General features: G+C 40.1%; 1 long non-coding RNA gene across 1 annotated transcript; it reads left to right on the forward strand.

The window, feature by feature from the left end:
- Positions 1 to 5,688: 5,688 nt before the first annotated feature.
- LOC749093 (uncharacterized) lies at positions 5,689 to 18,615 on the forward strand. Its single transcript, XR_677546.4, has 3 exons — positions 5,689 to 5,889; positions 6,258 to 6,333; positions 18,116 to 18,615. It is a non-coding gene; the product is annotated as an uncharacterized LOC749093 (long non-coding RNA).
- Positions 18,616 to 22,104: the final 3,489 nt, after the last annotated feature.

Below are 22,104 nucleotides of genomic sequence, written 5' to 3' on the forward strand. Positions count from 1 at the left end.
GCTTGCAGTGAGCCAAGATCGCACCACTGCACTCCAGCCTGGGCAACAGAAGAAGACTCCATCTCAAAAAAAAAAAAAAAGAATGGATTTCTGCTAACGTCTCTTTAACAGAACATCCATGGTGACAGGTAAATGGGTAAATGAGATCTAGGTGTGGCCTTCTCCTTGGCATGGCCTGTGATATCAATCAGCTACAGTCTGCATCTCATCTACTTTGATATAGGCACGTGGTTATTTTCTTCGCTTCTCATTGAACCAGCAGGAGGGACTTGAAATCGTTTAGCAAGCCATCTTGCAAGCGACTTTAGAGTAAAATGTATGCATTGACGTATGTCTACCATTACCCTGAGAGGAGGAAATAACCATTTTTTTGGTACTGTATGTTTTAAAAATTGTGTGAAAATACACCTAACACAAAAGTTATCACCTTCACCATTTTTAAGTGTACCGTGAAGTAGTGTTAAATACATTCGCATTATTGTGCAACCGTCACCATCCATCTTCAGAACTCGTTTTCGTCTTGCAAAACTAAAACTTTCTACCCATATGTGCCACTTGTTTTAAAATTAGTGTTTGGTGCACCCATCACCCAAGCAGTATACACTGTATCCAATTTGTGATCTTTCATCCCTCACCCCTTCCCACCCTTTCCCTCAGTCCCCAAAGTCCACTGTATCATTCTTATGCCTTTGCATCCTCATAGCTTAGCTCCCACTTATGACTGAGAACATACAATGTTTGGTTTTCCATTCCTGAGTTACTTCACTTAGAATAATTGTCTCCAGTTCCATCCAGGCTGCTGCAAATGACATTATTTTGTTCCTTTTTATGGGTGAGTAGTATTGCTGAGTAGTATTCCATATATATCTCACATTTCCTTTATCCATTCATTGTTTGATGGGTATTTAGGCTGCTTTCATAGTTTGCAATTGTAAATATACACTCATTTTGAGGTGCTTAAAATCACCATAAACACTGAATTAATGAATATTGAACCCTGAAACTCATGGCTAACAGTGCTATAATTCATGCCTGAATGAAGCTTCCCTAACAAAAGTATTTTCCGTGTAAGGCACATCATAGCTTTCTCTCTTGCACTTAGGAAGACTGGACAACACTCAGCACTATGCTTGGACGCCATTTTATTTTCATTTTGTTTATTTATTTATTTTTTTCCAGAGATGGGTTCTCACTCTGTCACCTAGGCTGAAGTGCAGTGGTGTGACCATAGCTCACTATAACCTCAGCTGACTGTAACCTCAGCTTACTGGGAACCTCAAACTCCTAGGTTCAAGTGATCTTCGTTCCTTAGCCTCCCAAGTAGCTGAGACTACAGGCACATGCCACCACACCTGGCCCATTTTTAAAAACTTTTTGTGGAGATAAGATCTCAATACATGGCCCAGGCTGGTCTCAAACTCCTGGCTTCAAGCGATCCTCCTGCCTCAGCCTCCCAAAGTGCTGGAATTATAGGCATGAGCCACTGCACCCAGCCAGGGTCCATTTTAAACAGTAAAAGTCACGGACAAAAAGCACAAAAATGCAAAAAAACAGCGCTAAAAAGATCATGATAATGGCACTATCTCCCTGTGTGCATGTGTGTGTGTGTGTGTGCGCGCACGCATATGTGTGTGTGTTGTGCACTTTCTGGGAAGAAGGGTCTGGCTTTCATTAGATTCTCAGAGAGGCTTATCACCTTCTAAAGGCTAGGAACTGCTGATAAGCCACCCCCCTTGTTTTAAAGGCTAGAAAATCAATTCCTGAAATCTGAAATAATTTTGCAATGTCACAGACGGATACAATTTTGCAATGTCACACAGCTTGGGACAAAGCGAGGCCCCCAGGTTTCCTCACTCTATTTTATCAGAGCACTGAGAGTGGAAACCTGAAATATTCAAGCTAGCATTCTCTCTTTTCCATGTTTTCTAATTTACCACTGCATTTATAACGTGGGAAGCTAACCTCGTATGATAGAATTACTCTCCATCCTCATATTTTTTCCCCAATCCATATAAATAAGAAAGAGTCAGTATAGGAGCTAGGATATTGAGATACGGTGAACAAAAAGTCACTGGGGACTGTCCTATAAATTGGAAGCGTTTGCAGCTGCTGGTAGAACATGCTTTGAAAAGTCAGGAAAGACCTTTTTCACTATAAATAGCTCCACAAAGATTTTTCATTGTCAATATGAGAGTTTTCTTTAAGGATCTTACGCAGACAATGGATAAAAATCATACTGGCAGACAATGACAATTAAGTGAAATAATGTATATGAAACAGCAAAGGCTTAATAGATTTCCATTGACTCTCCCTCTCTCTCTTTCACTAATTTCCATGGAGTTTATCATTAATCATAAAATCTATTTGTGATTAGCATTTTTCCTCCTTAAACCAAAATTACTTATTGAACCTGCTGAATGATGTTAAGAACATCTAAGGTTACATATTTCTTTAACTGAGCCAAAATTCACCAAAAACTCACCAGTTTAAGGGTACGATTTGGTTATGTTCAAGACCTTTGCAAGGTTGTACAACCATCATCTCTATTCAGTTCGAAACATTTTCATTTGATCTTAGCCAAAAGGCCTAGAAGCGATAGATCAAAACATTTTCATCACTCCAAATGGAAATCTGTCAAGCAGTTACGCTTCATCCTGCTTCCCTGCAGCAGCCCATCCCTGCAGGGAAAGCAACTGAAAATCTGCTTTCTGTCTCTGTGGATTTCTCTATCTGTACATTTCATATAAACGAAATCATGGAGGATGTGACCTTCTGTGTCTGGCTTCTTTCACCTACAGTATAATGTTTTCAAGGCTCATCTCTGTCATTGCATACATCATTACTATTTATCCTTATAGCTGAATAATATCCCATTGTATGGATGTACCACATTTTATTTATTTATTCTCACTGGTTGATGGACATTTTGATTGTTTCCACATTGTAGATTTTGTGAATCATGCTGCCATAAACATGCATGTGCAAGTATTTGTTGAATACTTATTCGTTCTATTTTCAAGCCTGACTCATCTTCTGAATTCCAGAACTGTCATCCCAACATGTTTTATATTTTTCTTTGGCCTTCCTCTGCACTTAAATATAATTCAAACTCCTTGGATATCCAATGAGTTTCTGCATTTTCAGGCTTCTGCCCCCAAAATGCGGCTGCTCCTTGTGCCTGTAATGTAATTGGCCGACAGGTCAACTGCTTTTCAAACTCTGGGTCTCTGCTCTTGCAGGTTCCTCTCCCGGAAATCATTTCAACTGGCTCTTGTCATGTTTACCTGATTCTCAGCCTTCAAAGATCAGCTCAGATATCACCTTCTTAGAGACACCTTCCTATGGGACCCACGTGGCAGGACAGTTTCTCTTCCTGATTCCTCCATTTATTTATTTTATAACTCCCATAACATCTGTGATTTTCTACATAGATTCTTTATTTACTGTCTGCCTCTCCTCAAAAGAGTGTTAGCTTCATGAAAGCAGAGATGTGGCTTTGCACCTTGCCTGGCACATAGTATATGTTCAACAAATGTTAGTGAAATAAATAATTCTCTTACGGTTACTCTAACTTCAACACTTCCATGTCTAGACTCGATAGTTTCTCTCCAAAAGTCATGTAGTTAATACCAATGGGTAGAAACCAATTGAACTGATTCCTGAAGAAATAGAGCACTCGTCAATTAGCTTTGGATGCATACGCTTGGGGTTTTGAGAGATGCAGATAGAGCATCTCAACTTGGACCCTGACTCATGAGGGTGCTTCGTGCATAATTTAGGAGGTCCGAAATGATGATGAAGACGAGGAAGGAAAAAGTAAAGAAAGAACAACATAAGAAGGATTGAGAAGCTCCTAACAAGTCTGAGAAGATCAAATTTTAATATTTTTCCCAAAGCAGTATGTTTTCCAATATGACAGATACACAGAGCGGACTCTGCACAGTAGAACAAATCTTTACTTTAGCAGATGTACTAATTGGATCTGTTTACATGATTCCTCCTCCTCCTTCTTCTTCCTCTTCCTCTTCCTCCTCCTCCTCTTCTTCCTCCTCCTTCTTCTTTCTTGAAGACAGGGTCTTGCTCTGTCACCCAGGCTGAAGTGCAGTGGCGAGATGATAGCTCACTGCACTGTCGACCTTCTGAACAAAAGCGATCCTCCCACCTCAGTCTCCCAAATAGAATGTATATCTTTTTTTTTTCATTTTCATAAAAAAAATAGAGATGAAGTCTCACTATGTTGCCCAGGCTGGTCTTGAACTCCTGGGCTCAAGCAATCCTTCCACCTCAGCCTCCCAAGTAGCTAGGACCACAGGCATGTGCCACCATACCTGGATAATTTTTTTTTTTTTTTTTTTTTGTAGAGATGGGGCCTTGCTATGTTGCCCAAGCTGGTCTTGAACTCCTAGGTTCAAGGGATCCTCCCACCTTGGCTTCCAAAACTATTGGGATTACAGGCATGAACCGAACCACTGTGCCTAGCCAGTTTGTGTGATTTTTATGTCTGTTTAGCATCGCAGAGTCCTGCAAACTGCAAACAGACTAGTTCTATAAGAACAAAGTCTCCTTGTCCTCATTCAAAATATCAGATTCTATGGTAGCTTCGGGAGATGTGGGGCCTGTCGTACTCACAGTTCCCTTCCCAACTTGTCTAAAAGCACAGCATTAAAGTAACAGGGTCTTTGCATCAGAGCACTTTCCTTTTTAGGATGGAAATTCCTCTTTAGATGTAACAGCCAAGTTCATCTCTGCGCCTGAACTCAGGCTTTCAGGATACACTGTATATTTTCTTCTTTTATTCATTGTGATGCTTTTGTACCAAACAGAGTCTGTTTCATGAAAACAAATGGATAAATTAAATAATCAATTGAGTCGTCTTATTTTCCACCAAATAAACATGTAGATCGACTCTGCAGTCGCAAATATGACCATAATACGTTCTGAGCAGTAAAGAAAGAGTGCGTGAGCTGCCCCTTTTCAAACTTTTTAACCCCCAGTCTCTGCAGTGCCAACATTTTGCAGAGACAACTTTCTTTTTACTAGGTCTTTCATTCGTGCCAGTAGCAGTGGGCTTATACTGGAAGCCCAGAGAGATCACATTTGTAATAGAACTGTTTGTGCCGAAAGAGAAATTATCCTTGTCACTTAGAGCTTGCTAGAGTAGCAGTAAAACCCCCGAGATGAATTACAGATCTAATAATGAGCTTCCTCTTCCTGTCCCAGTCTGTCTGGGGAATGGGGGGAGATGACAATGTCCGCTGTGGCTACAGACATCCCTCGCATTGATAAATCTGCTTCCCCCTGCAGCTCTTTCCAACATAGCATGTCTTTAATTTATTACCCCTTTGGCTTAGCTCAGGGATCACTGAGTTCTGCCAGCTAGCATGATGTTAAATCCATGCCAAGTTTATGCGTCCAGTATTTCCAGGTGGCTTTCGAGAGGGGTCGTGGAGACAGGCAAGAAAACACACAAGGCAGCATTGTGCAAATTCAATGTCAACTCTTTACATCTGCCCCACATCCCTTTCTAATTCAAGGCCACTCAGCTGATTCCTGCAGAGACTTTCGTTCCAAGGTGGCTTTCCACCTTCCAGTGGTACCTCTGTAGCTGCCCTGAATCACTGCGCCATCAAAAATCTCCTTCAATCAAACCAGCCTCTGAACGCACTCGACAAGGTCCTGCATGTTGAAGCCCGCAATCTGCAAATCTGCACCATCTTTCTAAAGCTGCCTGCTGCTTACATTTTGAGAGGACGATGAGGTTAATTATCGGAGGTGGAAAATAAATATCACAGAGCAGCTGGACATGGGGGAGCTTGCAGCGTCAGCAAATCATGGACACTCACCCTGCTACCCAAAGAGAAAAGGGACCCCTGGAGACTTGAGCAAAAGGTTGAGTATTTATAAGAAATGCCTGTGTGGCACTCCGGGGCACCGGTAAATATTTCAGAGGCAGGCATATTTTCCATAACGGATGACTGTTTGGGTGGGCAGGAAGTGGAGTTGCTATGAGTAGTCAGAATAACATTCCAGGACTGTAAATGCTTAATGAGCGTGTGTGTGTGTGTGCGCGCACACACAAACACACACACACACACACACAGAAAGCACCACCTTCCTCAAAGAGAGGAAGTCCTTCATTGTTGAAGAAACCAAAATAAAATGACTTGTGGTTTTCCCCATGTCCTCTTGCGTTGTAAGTAAATACCTTCATAGAGATTCCATTTCTCCAAACCCTATTTATTCCCCATTCTTTGCAGAAAAATGCTGGTACATTTTTACCCCAGGAGGCACAGCCACCCCAGAGCCACACAGCAATGGATACTTAAGAATAAGGTAAGGTTGAGTATTTTTACTTTTATTTTTATTTTTTGAGACAGGGTCTCCATCTGTTGCCCAGGCTGAAGTGCAGTGGTGTGATCTTAGCTCACTGCATCGATCTCCTGGGTACAAGAAATACTCCCACCTCAGGCTCCCAAGTAGCTGGGACTACAGACATGCACCACCTGCCTGGCTAATCTTTTTGTATTTTTTCGTAGAGATGGGGTTTTGCCATGTTACCCGGGCTGCTCTCGAACTCCTGAACTCAAGCAATCCACTAGCCTCAGCCTCCCACAGTGCTGGGATTACAGGCATGAGCCACCACACCTGGCCTCTTATTTGTAATTTTTAAACGTTTTTTTATTTTTATAGATTTAGGGGATACCAGTGCAGTTTTGTTACATGGAGAGATTGCAGAGTGCTGAAGTCTGGGCTTTTACTGTAACTATCACTCAAATAGTGTACATTGTATCCACTGGGTAATTTCTCATCCCTCACCTTCCTCTCCCCTCCCTCCTTTCCCAGTCTCCAATGTCTCTTATTCCACTGTCTATGTCCATGTCTACACAGTGTTTAGCTCCCACTTATAAGTGAGAACATGGGGTGTTTGTCTTCCTGTTTTGGAGTTGTTTCACTTAGGATAATGTCCTCCAGTTCTATCCATGTTGCTGCAAAAGTCATGATTTCATTCTTTTGGGGGGCTGTGTAATATTCCATGGTGACATGGTTTGGCTGTGTCCCCACACAAATCTCATCTTGAATTGCAGCTTCCATAATTCCCACGTGCTGTGGGAGGGACCCAGTGGGAGAAAACTGAATCATGGGGGCGGTCTCCGTCATAATGTTCACATGGTAGTGAATAAGTCTTAAGAGATCTGATTTTTTTTAAAATTATACTTTAAGTTCTAGGGTACATGTACACAACGTGCAGGTTTGATACATAGGTATACATGTGCAGGTTTGATACATAGGTATACATGTTGGTTTGCTGCACCCATCAACTCATCATTTACATTAGGTATTTCTCCTAATGCTATCCCCCCGCCAGACCCCCACTCCCCGACAGGTCCTGGTATGTGATGTTCCCCGCCCTGTGTCCAAGTGTTCTCATTGTTCAATTCCCACCTATGAGTGAGAACATGTGCTGTTTGGTTTTCTGTCCTTGTGATAGTTTGCTGAGAATGATGGTTTCCAGCTTCATCCATGTCCCTGCAAAGGACATGAACTCATTCTTTTTTATGGCTGCATAGTATTCCATGGTGTATATGTGCCACATTTTCTTAATCCAGTCTATCACTGATGGACGTTTGGGTTGGTTCCAAGTCTTTGCTGTTGTGAATAGTGCCACAATAAACATACTTGCGCATGTGTCTTTATAGTAGCATGATTTATAATCCTTTGGATATATACCCAGTAATGGGATTGCTGGGTCAAATGGTTATTCTAGTTCTAGATCTTTGAGGAATCACCACACTGTCTTCCACAATGGTTGAACTAATTTCCACTCCCACCTACAGTGTAAAAGCGTTCCTATTTCTCCACATCCTCTCCAGCATCTGTTGTTTCCTGACTTTTTAATGATTACCAGTCTAACTGGCATGAGATGGTATCTCATTGTGGTTTTGATTTGCATTTCTCTGATGACCAGTGATGATGAGCATTTTTTCATGTGTCTGTTGGCTGCATAGATGTCTTCTTTTGAGAAGTGTCTGTTCATATCCTTTGCCCACTTTTTGATGGGGTTGTTTTTTTCTCATAAATTTGTTTGAGTTCTTTGTAGATTCTGGATATTAGTCAGATGGGTAGATTGCAAAAATTTTCTCCCATTCTGTAGGTTGCCTGTTCACTCTGACAGTAGTTTCTTTTGCCGTGCCGAAGCTCTTTAGTTTAATTAGATCCCATTTGTCTATTTTGGCTTTTGTTGCCACTGCTTTTGGTATTTTAGTCTTGAAGTCCTTGCCCATGCCTATGACCTGAATGGTATTGCCTAGGTTTTCTTCTAGGGTTTTTATGGTTTTAGGTCTAACATTTAAGTCTTTAATCCATCTTGAATTAATTTTCATATAAGGTGTAAGGAAGGGATCGAATTTCAGCTTTCTACATATGGCTAGCCAGTTTTCCCAGCACCATTTATTAAATAGGGAATCCTTTCCCCATTGCTTGTTTTTCTCAGGTTTGTCAAAGATCAGATGGTTGTAGATGTGTGGTGTTATTTCTGGGGCCTCTGTTCTGTTCCATTGGTCTATATCTCTGTTTTGGTACCAGTACCATGCTGTTTCGGTTACTGTAGCCTTGTAGTATAGTTTGAAGTCAGGTAGCGTGATGCCTCCAGCTTTGTTCTTTTTGCTTAGGATTGTCTTAGCAATGCGAGCTCTTTTTTGGTTCCATATGAACTTTAAAGTAGTTTTTTCCAATTCTGTGAAGAAAGTCATTGGTAGCTTGATGGGGGTGGCATTGAATCTATAAATGACTTTGGGCAGTATGGCCATTTTCACGATATTGATTCTTCCTATCCACGAGCATGGAATATTCTTCCATTTGTTTGTGTCCTCTTTTATTTCCTTGAGCAGTGGTTTGTAGTTCTCCTTGAAGAGGTCCTTCACATCCCTTGTAAGTTGGATTCCTAGGCATTTTATTCTCTTAGTAGCCATTGTGAATGGGAGTTCACTCGTGATTTACCTCTCTGTTTGTTAAAGGTGTATAGGAATGCTTGTGATTTTTGCAGAATTGATTTTGTATCCTGAGACTTTGACAAAAACTGGAAGCATTCCCTTTGAAAACCAGCACAAGACAAGGATGCCCTCTCTCCTATTCAACATAGTGTTGGAAGTTCTGGCCAGGGCGATCAGGCAAGAGAAAGAAATAAAGGGTATTCAGTTAGGAAATGAGGAAGTCAAATTGTCCCTGTTTGCAGATGACATGATTGTATGTTTAGAAAACCCCATTGTCTCAGCCCAAAATCTCCTTAAACTGATAAGCAACTTCAGCAAGATCTGATGGTTTTATAAGGGGTTTCACCTTTTGCTGGGTTCTCATTCTCTTCTTGTCTGCCACCATGTAAGATGTGCCCTGCTCTTCTGCCATGATTGTGAGGCCTCCCCAGCCACATGGAACTATGAGTCCATTAAAACCTCTTTTATAAATTACCCAGTCTTGGGTTTGTCTTTATCAGCAGCATGAGAACAGATTAATACACATGGTGGGTATATATACCACATTTTCTTTAACCATTCATGCGCTGATGGACACTTAGGTTGATTCCATATCTTTGCTGTTGTGAATAGTGCTACAATAAGCATATGAGTGCAGGTATCTTTTTGATAGAATGATTTGTTTTCCTTTGGGTAGATATCCAGTAAGTGGGATTGCTGGACGAGATGGTAGTTCTGATGAGCAGACTTTCTAAACCCAATAAAACCAAGTTTTTCCCAAGAAAGCAGTCCCATTGCTACAGATGGCAGGATTCCCCCCTTCCTGTGTACATGGCCCAGTTCTGGTCTTCTTTCCAAATATCTGAGAGATGGAAAGCTTTTCTCTACCCACTCAGTGATGTCGAGAGTCAAATCCCTAGGTAAAATGAGCTGCCAGTGAATTGTGTTGATGAGCATTGTAGGAATCTGCAATGGTGCAGTGGCATTAGGAGCCTGCCAAATGGGGAATGAGAAGGTTTCTTCCCAGAAGAATTTCCAATCAGCTGGGTATTGACAGGCCAGAGAATTTAGTCCCATGGATGGCTTGAGTTGCTTCATCCAAAGAAATGTTGGAGAGAAGTTCATTCTCATCTGTTGTGTAGAAGATCACTCTCCACCTCCAAGTCTCTGGTTGTCATTAAAGACCCATCAAGTCTGCTGTGTGCCTCAGAGCCAGATTCCAAAATGCCCTCAAGCTGTCTTCAAGCTTTCTGCCCACAGCTCTGTAGCCAATTTGGGGCACGTGTACCGTCCACACCCAGCAAGTGAAAATGCCAGTTAAATGGGCAGGCATCTGAATTCAATAGGCATGCATTCTCTTTCCACAGGGCAGATAAGGGATGCAGTGGAATGAATGTCTATGTCACCTTCCCCAAATTTATGTGTTTTGGAATCCCAATCTTTACTATCATGGTGCTATGATCTGAACGTCTGTGTCTTCCAAATTTCATGTGTTGAAATGTTCACCTCCAAAGTGATGGTGTTAGGAGGTGGTGCCTTTGGGAGGTAATGAGGTCATGAGGGTGGAGCCTCATGAATGGGATGAGTCCACTTATAAAAAGGGACCCAGAGAGCTCCCTTGCCCCTTCTACCATGTGAGGGCACAGCAAGAACATAGTGTCGTCTATGAACCAGGATGGGCATAGTACCATGTATGAACCAGGAAGCCGGTCCTCACCAGACACTAAATCTGCCACAACTTGATCTTGGACTTCCAGCCTCCAGAACTGGAAGGAATAAATTTATGTTGTTTATAAGCAACCCATTTTAATGTGTATTCATTATAGCAGCCTGTAAGGCTAAGACAGATGGTATTTGAAGATGGGGACTTTGAAAAACAGGTCATGAGAATGGAGCCCTCATGATGGGATTAGTGCCCTTATAATTAGAGACACAAGAGAGCTCATTCCCCACCCTCTCTCTCTCACCACCATTTGCAGACACAAGAAGGTAGCCACCTGCAAACCAAAAGGAGAGTCCTTTCCAGACCCTGGATCTGCTGGCACCCAGATCTTGGACTTCCAGCCTCCAGAACCATGAGAAATTGAAGATCATTGCTTTAGCCACTCAGTGTATGCTGTTTTATTATAGAATCCCAAGTGGACGAAGGCAGGGAGGAATATTATCCTGTTTCTCCAGTGGTTGTCATTAAAGACCCATCAAGCCTGCTGTGTGCCTCAGAGCCAGATTCCAAAATGCCCTCAAGTTGACTTCAAGTTTTCTGCCCACAGCTCTGTAGCCAATTTGGGGCATGTGTACCGTCCACACCATTCCATGCCCTGGAAGTTGGCATGGAAAACAAAAATTGCATAATCTCCCTCATACGTGGAATCTAAAAGAGTCAAACTCATAGAAATAGAGAATAGAATGGTGGGTGCCAGAGGATGGGGGCATGCAGTGTATGTTGGTCAAAGGGTACAAAGTTTCAGTTAGACAGGAAGGATAAGTTCTGGTGATCTATTGCATAACAAGGTGAGTGTATTTGTTTTTTCTGGCATTGCTATAAAGAAGTATGTGAGACTGGGTAATTTATAAAGAAAAGAGGTGTAATTGGCTCATGGTTCTGCAGGCTGTACAGGAGGCATGGCTGGGGAGGCCTCAGGAAACATACAATCATGACAGAAGATGAAGGGGAAGCAAGCATATCTTACCATGGTGATGGAGGAGAGAAAGAAGGAGTGAGTGGGGAGGTGCCACACACTTTTAAACCATCAGATCTCATGAGAACTCCCTGACTATCACAAGAGGAGCAAGAAGGAAGTCCACTCCCACGATTTAATCACCTCTCACCAGGCCCCTCCTCCAACACTGGGGATTACAATTTGACATGATATTTGGGTGGAGACACAGAGCCAAACCATATCAGTGACTGTAGTTAATAATATATCGTATATTTTTAAATTGCTCTAAAAATTGGATTTCAAATGTTCTCACCATAAAGACATGACAAATATGTGAAGTGATGATTATTTTAATTAGCCTGATTTGTTAATGCCACAATGTATAAATGTATAAAAATCACGTTTTAACCCATAAATACATGTAATTGTTATTTGTCAATTAAAAATAAAAATAAATTGAAAACTAAAAATAGTAAAGGGAGTTCCCTCCATGAAGGATCAATGAGTACATGCCATAGATTTAATTTTGACAGCAAGAAACAAGAAGGTTGCAACAGTCCAAACATTGTGTGATAAATGGTTGCTCTTAAAAATATTTTTATAGTTTGCCTCAATAAGCTAAGACATAAGTTATAATCTATTAGGTAGGAGTATATTCATTCAGTGGCTTACTGTTATACTCATAAACAGCTTCATCCTACTTACCCAAGGTTAGTTTTCATGAAGACTGCTCATCTGAATAAATTTGGTTGCAAATACTAATTATTGAAATTAATGGATACCTACTGTGGATGTCTATTGTTCTAAGTATTCAACACATATTCAAGTGGGTTTCATCAATGACTAAAGCAAGGCTCTATTAACCTATTTACAACCAAGATGGCAGCCCACTGTGAGGCTCATGATGGTGGCCCACTGTGAGACTTCTCTCCCCAGCCTCTGGTAACCATCATTCTACACTGTATCTCCGTGAGATCCACTTTTTTGAGTTCCCACATAGGAGTGAGAATATGCACTGTCTTCCAGTGGCTGGCTTACTTCACTTAACATCATGACCTCCAGTTTCATCCACGTTTGAACAGTTTTAATCAACATGAAATTCACAAGAAAGCAAAACAGTGGAAACAGAGGACTGCAGTCAATTGCCTTGATCAGAACCTGATCAAGAGCTAGTCACCACTTTGGAAAACACCATCTATGGTAATCCTCCTGCTGCTATTTGAGTTGCCAACACAACACACCAGTGTTGGCAGTTCTGGTATCTATCTCAATGATTACATCTAGAGTAAACCTGTGGGTCTTTTGTTCCATCCCTACCTTATCATTTACCTATTAAAATGCCATGGTGTTTTAAAATAAGAGTTGCTTTCCTGTTACATTTCTGTTTTACATTGCAGTTACAGCCTCAAATACATGTTGGAAAATTATTTGTGCAGGTGTGTTCATTATCAGTGGTTTTCATTACATTTTTGTAAAAGGAATGCTATAAAACATTCACCATGAAAGAGAGTCCAAGTCTGAGAAAATGATCCTTGGAGGCATTAACCTATTTACAACCAAGATGGCGGCCCACTGTGAGACTCATGAGACTCAAAGTGGGCTGCTATCTTGGTTGTAAATAGGTTAATGGAGCCTTGCTTTAGTCACTGATGCAACTCCCTTGACTCTGATTTACAGGTGTATGTTGTTATTTGCAGCTTGCTGAATGGGAAGACATACAGAGGTTTAGAAAGTAGTCTGTAGATTACTACCTCTTCTTTATATAGTTATAGCTTGCCCAAGTTATATTCTGATACCATTCTTTCAATTTTCTTAGATCTTCTCTTTCGTTCTTTTTAAAATTTTATTATTATTATTATTATTATTATTATTATTATTATTTTAGAGACAGGATCTTGCTCTGTTCCTCTGGCTGGAGAGCAGTTGTGCAATCATGGCTCACTACAGCCTCAAACTCCTGGGCTCAAGTCATCCTCCTGCCTCAGCCTCCCAAGTAGCTGGGACTAGAGGCACATGCCATCACACCTAGCTAAATTTTTTAGTTTTTTTGTAGACACAGGGTTGCACTATGTTGCCCAGGCTAGCCTCAAACTCCTGGCCTCATGCAATCCTTCCACCTTAGCCTCCCAAAGTGCTAGGATTTATAGGCATGAGCCACTGTGTTCAGTCTTAGATTTTCTTAAAGCCTGGAAATGTTTGATATCTGTGTCTTATATTGTAATGTTTCAATTTTTTTAAGTCCCTGTGTGGATTTAATCTGCAACCCCACCATAATATGTTAAATCTTCACAGTGTCCTCATAAACTGGCTGCTCCTTTCTGAATTCCACCCATTTAGTCAGCTGAAACAGAAAGTTTTGGTATATATAAAGAAAAAAAGGCAGGTTGGTCCAGGAATGACTCACAGTCTTGTTTGCTAATTAGGTCATGATCTGAATGAGATTTGATGAGAGAGATTGCAGTCCTAACCAGTGGTTCTCAATGTCGAGGGAGCATTAGAAGCTTATGGAGGGCTTGTCAAAACACAGAATGCTAGGTCCCACTCCTTCTCATTTGGTGGGTCTAGGGAAGGATTCTAGAATTTGCATTTCTAACAAATTCCCAGGTGATGAGGCTGGTCCAGGTACCACACTTTGAGAACCACTGGGAAGACTGAAGAAACTAACATGGGAGTTTTTCTAAGACATTTTATTTGTAGCCAATGAAGAAATCTTATAGCCTTCTCCCTTTTGAAACTTTGTGTGCAGGCAAGCAGGACCTGAAAGACTTACCCAACAACAGCTGTCTTGGACTATGTGTTATAGGACCACTGAGTCTGTATGCCCACTGTGCAGTAACAAACCAATACACTGAGACAGCAGGGTTTGCAGCAGAGAAAGAGCTTAATTATTGCAGCACACTGAGTGAGAAAACACTGACTCCACTCTCCCTGTGGAGTCCTGAGCTGTAGTTTTTAAAGGGATTGTAGAGGATAAGGGGCTGGAAAATTGGGGTCATTGACTGCTTTGGGTAAGGAGGATGAAGTCATCAGGATATGGAAACTGCATTCTTTGGTGAGTTAGCTTCTTGTGGTGTCCCTCAGACCACCTGGCAACAGTAGTTTCATCAGTATGCAGGACCTGAAAGAATATCTCAAAGGGAAAACTTGTTTCATAATGTTGAAGTTGTTATCTGGAAAGCAGTTAAGGGAACTCTAATCTAGGGTCTATGTGATTCTAGGACAAGAGGCACCAAACAACTATGACAAAGCAGGACAGGGAGCAAGCTGACCTCAGGATGAGTGTTGAGTGTGCTGTGAGCTTGGTTTATTTTCATTTCTCCCCTTTGTTTTTCCCCTGCTAAATTTTATGAAGTTTATAGGGATGATTTCACATGTGTGTTGATAGTTCAAGATGTAGCTCTGCCCTACTATGAAAAGTGCAGAAATCTTTCTCACAAAGATCATAGAATGAGTAAAAGTTTGGAAAAGTAGTTTCAAGGGAAGTTATCTTTCAAGAATAAAACTAGGTGGTCAGCAAGACAAGACCATATAACAGGTCCATATAACCACATGTGGGCTAAAGAACATGATATATTACCTGTTCTTGGTTCTTGTATCACCAGGACATAATTTAGGGACCAAGCTTTAGAAAACTTAGCACAAAAATTCATGGAGGGAGGAAGGGAGTAATATATTAACAAATTGGAAATAAACTGAAATTTTATCTTTCAGAGAGATGTGCAGAAATGATGGATTCCAGGGTAGAGACCAGATATGGCCAACAATTTGGGAGTGAGCGCATGAAGAGAACGCATTAATTAATTATGAGAAAATTGCTATTAATTGCACACAGAATGCTGAGCTAAAATGATGGTAACCTGTGTTTAAAATGTATAAAAATTAGTGTGCAGGCACTGATTTGAAGCATGCTAAATGAAACTTTCCTTCCCTACAACTTGGCCTGAGATCCCACCTTGCTTGATTTTTGTTTCCCCCCTCCCCCGCCCCGGATTGTTCCACCAACATTCCTACAGGTTTCTTGGGAGCCCTTCCTCTCAGGGTCTACTTCTGAGGAATCAGGCATAAATTACATGGACATAACAAGGCTTACAAATAAAATGAGAGGGAGTCGGAGTATTTTAAAAAAATATAATTGTATTTTTAATTCTTTTAAAGAATGAAATTTAAAACTGATGAAAATTGGGTTTTGCTTTTTCTTTTAAGATGGATGTATTGAATATCCAGATTCCTGTTTTTCTCTGGGAATTTTACCCATGGGAGGCATCTAATGCTGGCCATGCACCAGCAAGAACTGCACATTTATTCTAATTTTAGTCCAGGATCTGCAGAAGCACAAGCCTTGCCATGGTGCTTCCTCAGAGGATGTCAACTGAATAAACAGAAAAGTTTGACTCAACATTGCAACTTTCCACTGTACAAAGCATTTTTCACTCCACCGTGGCTCCAATAGCAGGAGAAAGAACTGATACTCAATTCAAGAAACTTGCTCTTTCTTTTGTCCAGCCACATGGCCCATTGATGGAGGGAGCCAGGCACCCAAAGTTCTGCTTATACAGAAGGAACAGACAAAGAAGTTTTAGAGACCTAAAGAGGAGAGTCTTCATACTCATACTTCTTAGGAAATAATTAATGTTTCCCCTTTGTCTCAGCAAAGGAGATAACATTATACTTTTTTTTAAGAAAGGAAATATTTTGGATTTAACAAAATTTAGTTTTTCATAGTTTAGCTTGATTAGTGCATATTTTTTAATAGACTTTATTTTCTAGAGCAGTTTTAAGTTCATAGCAAAACTGAACACGAGGTACAGAGAGTTCCCCAGACCTCCTGTCCCTATAAATGTATAGCCTTCCTCAACATCAATTTATCAACAGTGGAATATTATTCAGTGCTAAAAATAAATGAACTATTGAGCCATGAAAAGTTATGTATCTTTGTTGTACCAGTATCTATATCTATCTTGAAACATATGAAACATATCTAGAAATATGTTGAAGTTATATATATAATATTAGAATGGAATATATATTGGAATAAAGTATTTTCTATATATTTATGTATAAATATATAAAATATATGCATATAAATGTTTACATAAATATATATTTACATATAATATATAAATTTATATAAATATATAATATAAATATCATATATAACCTATATTTATATATTTTGTATAATATATTTACTTACTAAATATGAATATCATATAAATATATATATATAACCTATATTTGCCTAATGGAATACATGAATATAGGTTTAAAAAGTTTGTTATGAGTATCTGCTATGGTTTGAATGTGTCTTCTAAAAAGCATGTGTTGGAAACTTAATTCTTAATACAACAGTGTTGGGAGGTGGAGTCTTTTGGGAGGTGTTTAGGTGATGAGAACCCCACTCTCATGAATGGATTATAAAAGGCTTTGAGGTTGTGAGTTTGATCTCTTGTTCTCTCTCACCATGTGATGCCTTCCCCATGTGAGGAGACAGCAAGAAGGCCCTCACCAGATGCAGCCCCTTGATTTTGGACTTCCCAGACTCCAGAACCATGACTGAAATAAATTTCTGTTCATTTTCAATTATCCAGTCTGTGGTATTCTGTTATAGCAGCACAGAACAGACAAAAATGTTATCTCTTGGTTGACATACCCCTTAATCATGGTTCTCCTCTTTTCCAGCCAGGCAAAATGACACTTTCAGCCATGAAGAAATGTTCCCTATCTTTCCATTTTCTCAATTCAAGGACCTCATTTTTCCTGCTGATTATTCTAGCAGATTTTCAATGCCCTCTCAGCAAAAGCAATACATTTTGTGGCCCTATATTTTGCAGAAATCACCGCATAAATTGTTCAATGCACAATTAAACAAAAACTTTATTTCTGCATTGCTCAATATATATATGTATATATTGAGCCAGTTAAAATTGTGCAGAGTACATTGTCTGGAAGGCCATCATGTTGTTGCTTTTCATTATGACTGACATGCCAGGAACCACACCAGAAATCCTAAAGGTGATAATAATTATCATTCACTATGCAACAAACCCAAAACATCGTTGAGATTTGTTGTTTACAGGCAAGAGTGCAAAACTCAGCTTCATCTCTTCCTAGAAGTGCCACATAAAACTAGTTCTCTTCTCTCCCTCAACTTGGGCTTGAGGCCATGTAGTGCATGCACACCTCTGGGGATTTCTGAAAGACTGTAGACTTCAGTGCAAAACGCCCAGCCCAGTGCCTAGCTCAAGATACTCAGTCAAGAGTTATTAATATTGTAAGTAATGTTAAGGAAAATATCAGAAAATACACATTAAAATATGGTTATTAAGGAAAATTCCAGAATGGAGCCACTTTATTTGACCCAACAGAGACATGGCATGTTTAGAAGCCTTCTGTTTGCATGAACTATTGGGAAAGCAGCTACAAGTTGATGTTAGATCCTGGTTAAATGCTGAAGTACATATACTAATTCTCCTGTTTCTGTGTCAGACTCTCTGCAGGAGGATCAAGGAGTAATAAAAAGAGCAGAATATCTGCAGCTGCCAAGACCTCAGCTCTAATTCTAGATTTGCAGCCCATGGCTGCACAATAGGCACAAGAATGAACCAACGTCACCACCAAGGAAAGTGGCACAGCTGAGCTGCACCCACGTCTGACTCCAAGGGACCAGCTATTGACAGCTATTCACCATTTGGTTTCTGTGTGTCCCAGTCCACACGTGGAAAATGGGCAAATATTATCTGCTTCATCAGGTATTCCTGGGAACCTAGAAGAAGCACTAGCCAATATCATTCACTTAGCATACCAGAGTTATCTTTCCATTTTCTTAATTCAAGAACCTTGCTCTTTTTGCCAATTATCTTAGTAGTTTTTCAATGACCTCTCAGTAAAAGCAATGTATTTTGTAGCCTTGTCTTTCACAGAAATCGCCTTATAAATTGTTTGATATACAATTAAACAAAAACTTTATTTCTGCATTGCTCAAAGAATATATATTTCATTTGTTATAAACTATTATAGCATTCAGCTAAGTCTCATACATTTATTTATTTATTTATTTTTATTTACTTTTTCTTTCCAACTTCTATTTTATGTTCAGAGAGTTCATGTACAGGTTTGTTAAATGGATAAATTGCACGTCACGGGTGTTTGGTGTACAGATTATTTCATCACCCAGGTAATAAGTGTAGTATCCCACAGGTAGTTTTTTGATCCCCACCCTCCACCCTCAAGTAGGCGTTGGTGTATATTGTTCTCACCTTTGTGTCCATGTGTACTCAATGCTTAGCTCCCACTGATAAGTGAGAACTTGTGGTATTTTGTTTTCTGTTCCGTTCCTCTGTGAATTCGCTTAGAATAATGGCTTCCAGCTCCATCCATGTAGCCACAAAGAACATAATCTCATTCTTTTTATGGCTTCATAGTATTCCATGGTGTATATGCACCACATTTTCTTTATTCAGTCTGCTCTTAATAGGCATCTAAGTTGATTCCTTACCTTTGCTATTGTGAATAGTGCTGCCATGAACATACATGTGCATGTGTCTTTATGGTAGAACAATGTATATTCCTTCGAGCATATACTGAGTAATGGGATTGATGGGTCAAATGGTAGTTCTGTTTTTGTTTTTTGAGAAATCTCCAAACTGCTTTCCACAGTAGCTGGGCTAATTTACATTTCCACTAACCGTGTATAAGTGTTCCCTTTTCTCTGCAATCTTGGGAGCATCTGTTGTTTTTGACTTTTTAATCATAGCCATTCTGACTGGTGTGAGATGGTATCTCATTGTGATTTTAATTTGCATTTCTCTGATGATTAGTAATATGAAGTATTTTTTCATGTTTGTTGGCTGTGTGTTATGTCTTTTTTTTAGATGTGTCTGTTCATATCCTTTGCCCATTTTTTCTTTTTTCTTTTTTTTCTTTTTCTTTCGGAAACAGTATCTTGCTCTGTTACCCAGTCTGGAGTGCAGAGGCATGATATTAGCTCACTGGAACCTCTGCCTCCCGGATTCAAGCAATTCTCCTGCCTTAGCCTCCCATGTAGCTGGGATTACAGGCATGTGTCACCATGCCCGGCTAATTTTTGTATTTTTAATAGAGACAGGGTCTCGCCATGTTGGCCAGGCTGGTCTCAAACTGCTGGCCTCAAGTGATCTGCCTGCCTCAGCCTCCCAAAGTGCTGGGATTACAAGCATGAGCCACTGTGCCTGGCTGTTTGCCCATTTTTTAATGTTGTTGTCCAACATTTCTTTGACATCAACACTGTACACTGCAACAATATTGGTAAGTGTTTATATATATTATTTTGATTATTTTTTGCCTTAATAATGCTCTATTTTCACTTCCATCATAGGATTCCCTTCTGTCTCTCTGAATGTTTTCTTATCTAGGCTTCATCTGGTCCTGTGTTGTTGCATGACTTTTGTTAAATCTTTTAGTATCCTTGGTCTACGTGGCTTCCGTTATTACACATCTTCTAATAAAATGAGAAAATTATAATGAAGGGTTTTTCAAATCTTATGGCAGTACTTCTTGTTCTGCCTGACCTTCCTTTGTGCTCCCATGGTTACAGTTACCGAAAAATAAAATAAAAAATCTGATAGACTGCAACGGCATACAAATATATAATTCATCTCGACCTCTTACTTTACTAGTGCACTTACTAGAGATTTCAGCTCCAGCGTGATTCATTCTATAGGCATGTGGAAAGAGCTTTAAACAGATTTGGGAGACGTGCAAGCTTTTGTGAGCTCCACCCTTAACACTGAAGCCATGCACCAGGCTTGAACGAGCCCAGCGTGCTTTATTTATCCTGGCAAATTAACTGGCAGTGGGCGGTTGTTTTGTGGGCATAAGGCTGCACCAAGATCAATTAAACCTTTCAACTAATGAGAATTTCCTTCATCTCATTGAACGTATACCATTTGTGATGATGAAAACTGAATGCATTGAGTCTCCCCTCTCTTGCAAAGCAAACGTGATTTTCTTTAACCCTTCCTAATTTTTCTCATGCTGATTTTGTGGCTGACAGCGGGAGAAGCAGAGTCTGAGTCATGTCCATGGACTCAGCAAAAGCTGCACCCTGAGGTTGTCTCCATCTCTTTGTGAGTCTTTGTCGTGAATACCCGCAGGGAGCCATGATTTCTGGGCTTTCCTTGCAGTGGGCTGTGGTGCCCCCAATTCCTGCTGGATGACCCCATGGGCCATGAATCACAGTGGGGTCTCAGCAGTAAAGTGTGCAGTTCTGCAGACCAGCTGGGACTGTTCCTCCAGCCTGTGGTTCTCTAAGCTGATTTGAGTGCATTTTTTGACAAAGGCAGATTTTCTTGTTTGAAGCTGCATTGCCTCAGTTGGGGCTAATTAAGGAAGGTTTTATAGGAAGCTAATAAACCTTTCAGCAATCTGCAATCGGTTCACACTTGGGATTATAATAATTGGATCTCAAAACCCAAATAAAAATTCCCAGTGTACTTCCTTCAACACTTTGCTCTGTGTCTCCAAATCCTTTTTGTACCTGGCTACAGTTTCATTTTTGTCCTCGTAGTCTAAGCTTTCTTCTCTTTGTGTCTTTGGCTTCAAACATACTAATAAATATTGAACAGTCAAAGAAACTGAACTTTAAAATAATGGAAAAGAAAAAACCTCTTAATGTGATTGTTTCTGGATCTGGTGATATTGAATGGATATCTGTCTTTTGTTATTTTTAATTATTTGCATGATACCCTCAATTCATTATCTAGAAAAACAGTCCCCCTTTCAATCTCCCCACCCTGGTTGAATGAGACATGTTACTCATAGTCACTCAGGTTCAAACATTTTTTTGAAACTTATATTTCCTTTTTTACATGCAGACAATCACCAAACTCTAGAGAAGCTCGCTTATATTTTGCAACTATTTTTCCTAATTTCTGTTTTCTCTAGAACCACTTTATATCAAACTTTCATTAATCCTTGTCTAAATCATGATAATCACCTCCTAACTAATTTTGACCAGGTGGTCAATTAATTTTGCCTAATGGAAATCAATCCAACGCAATCTCCTATTAATTTTCCTGAAATTTCTCACTGATCTGACAATCACAGCCTAACTAATTTTTACGAGGAAGCCAATTAATTTTTTCTAATGCAAATCAACCTAAGTCGCCATGCCTCTTTTAATGTTGTTTAAATTCCTTACTGATTACATACTCCAAAGTATCTCGCTAAACCAAACAAAAACCCCACAACTGTTCCATATTGACTATCCAATTCATTCCAATATGGAACATGCTTTAAAATGCAGTACAGGGGCTGGGAACAGTGGCTGACAGCTATAATGCCAGCGCTTTGGGAAGCCAAGGTGGGAGAATCTCTTGAGGCTAGGAGTTTGATACCAGTCTGGGCAACATAGTAAAACCCTGTATCTACAAAAAATTAAAAAAGTTAGCCAAGCATGGTGGTGTGCACCTGTAGTCCCAACTACTTGGGAGGCTGAG

The sequence above is a fragment of the Pan troglodytes genome, chromosome X (genome assembly GCF_028858775.2).
Source record: "Pan troglodytes isolate AG18354 chromosome X, NHGRI_mPanTro3-v2.0_pri, whole genome shotgun sequence".
Taxonomy (NCBI): domain Eukaryota; kingdom Metazoa; phylum Chordata; class Mammalia; order Primates; family Hominidae; genus Pan; species Pan troglodytes.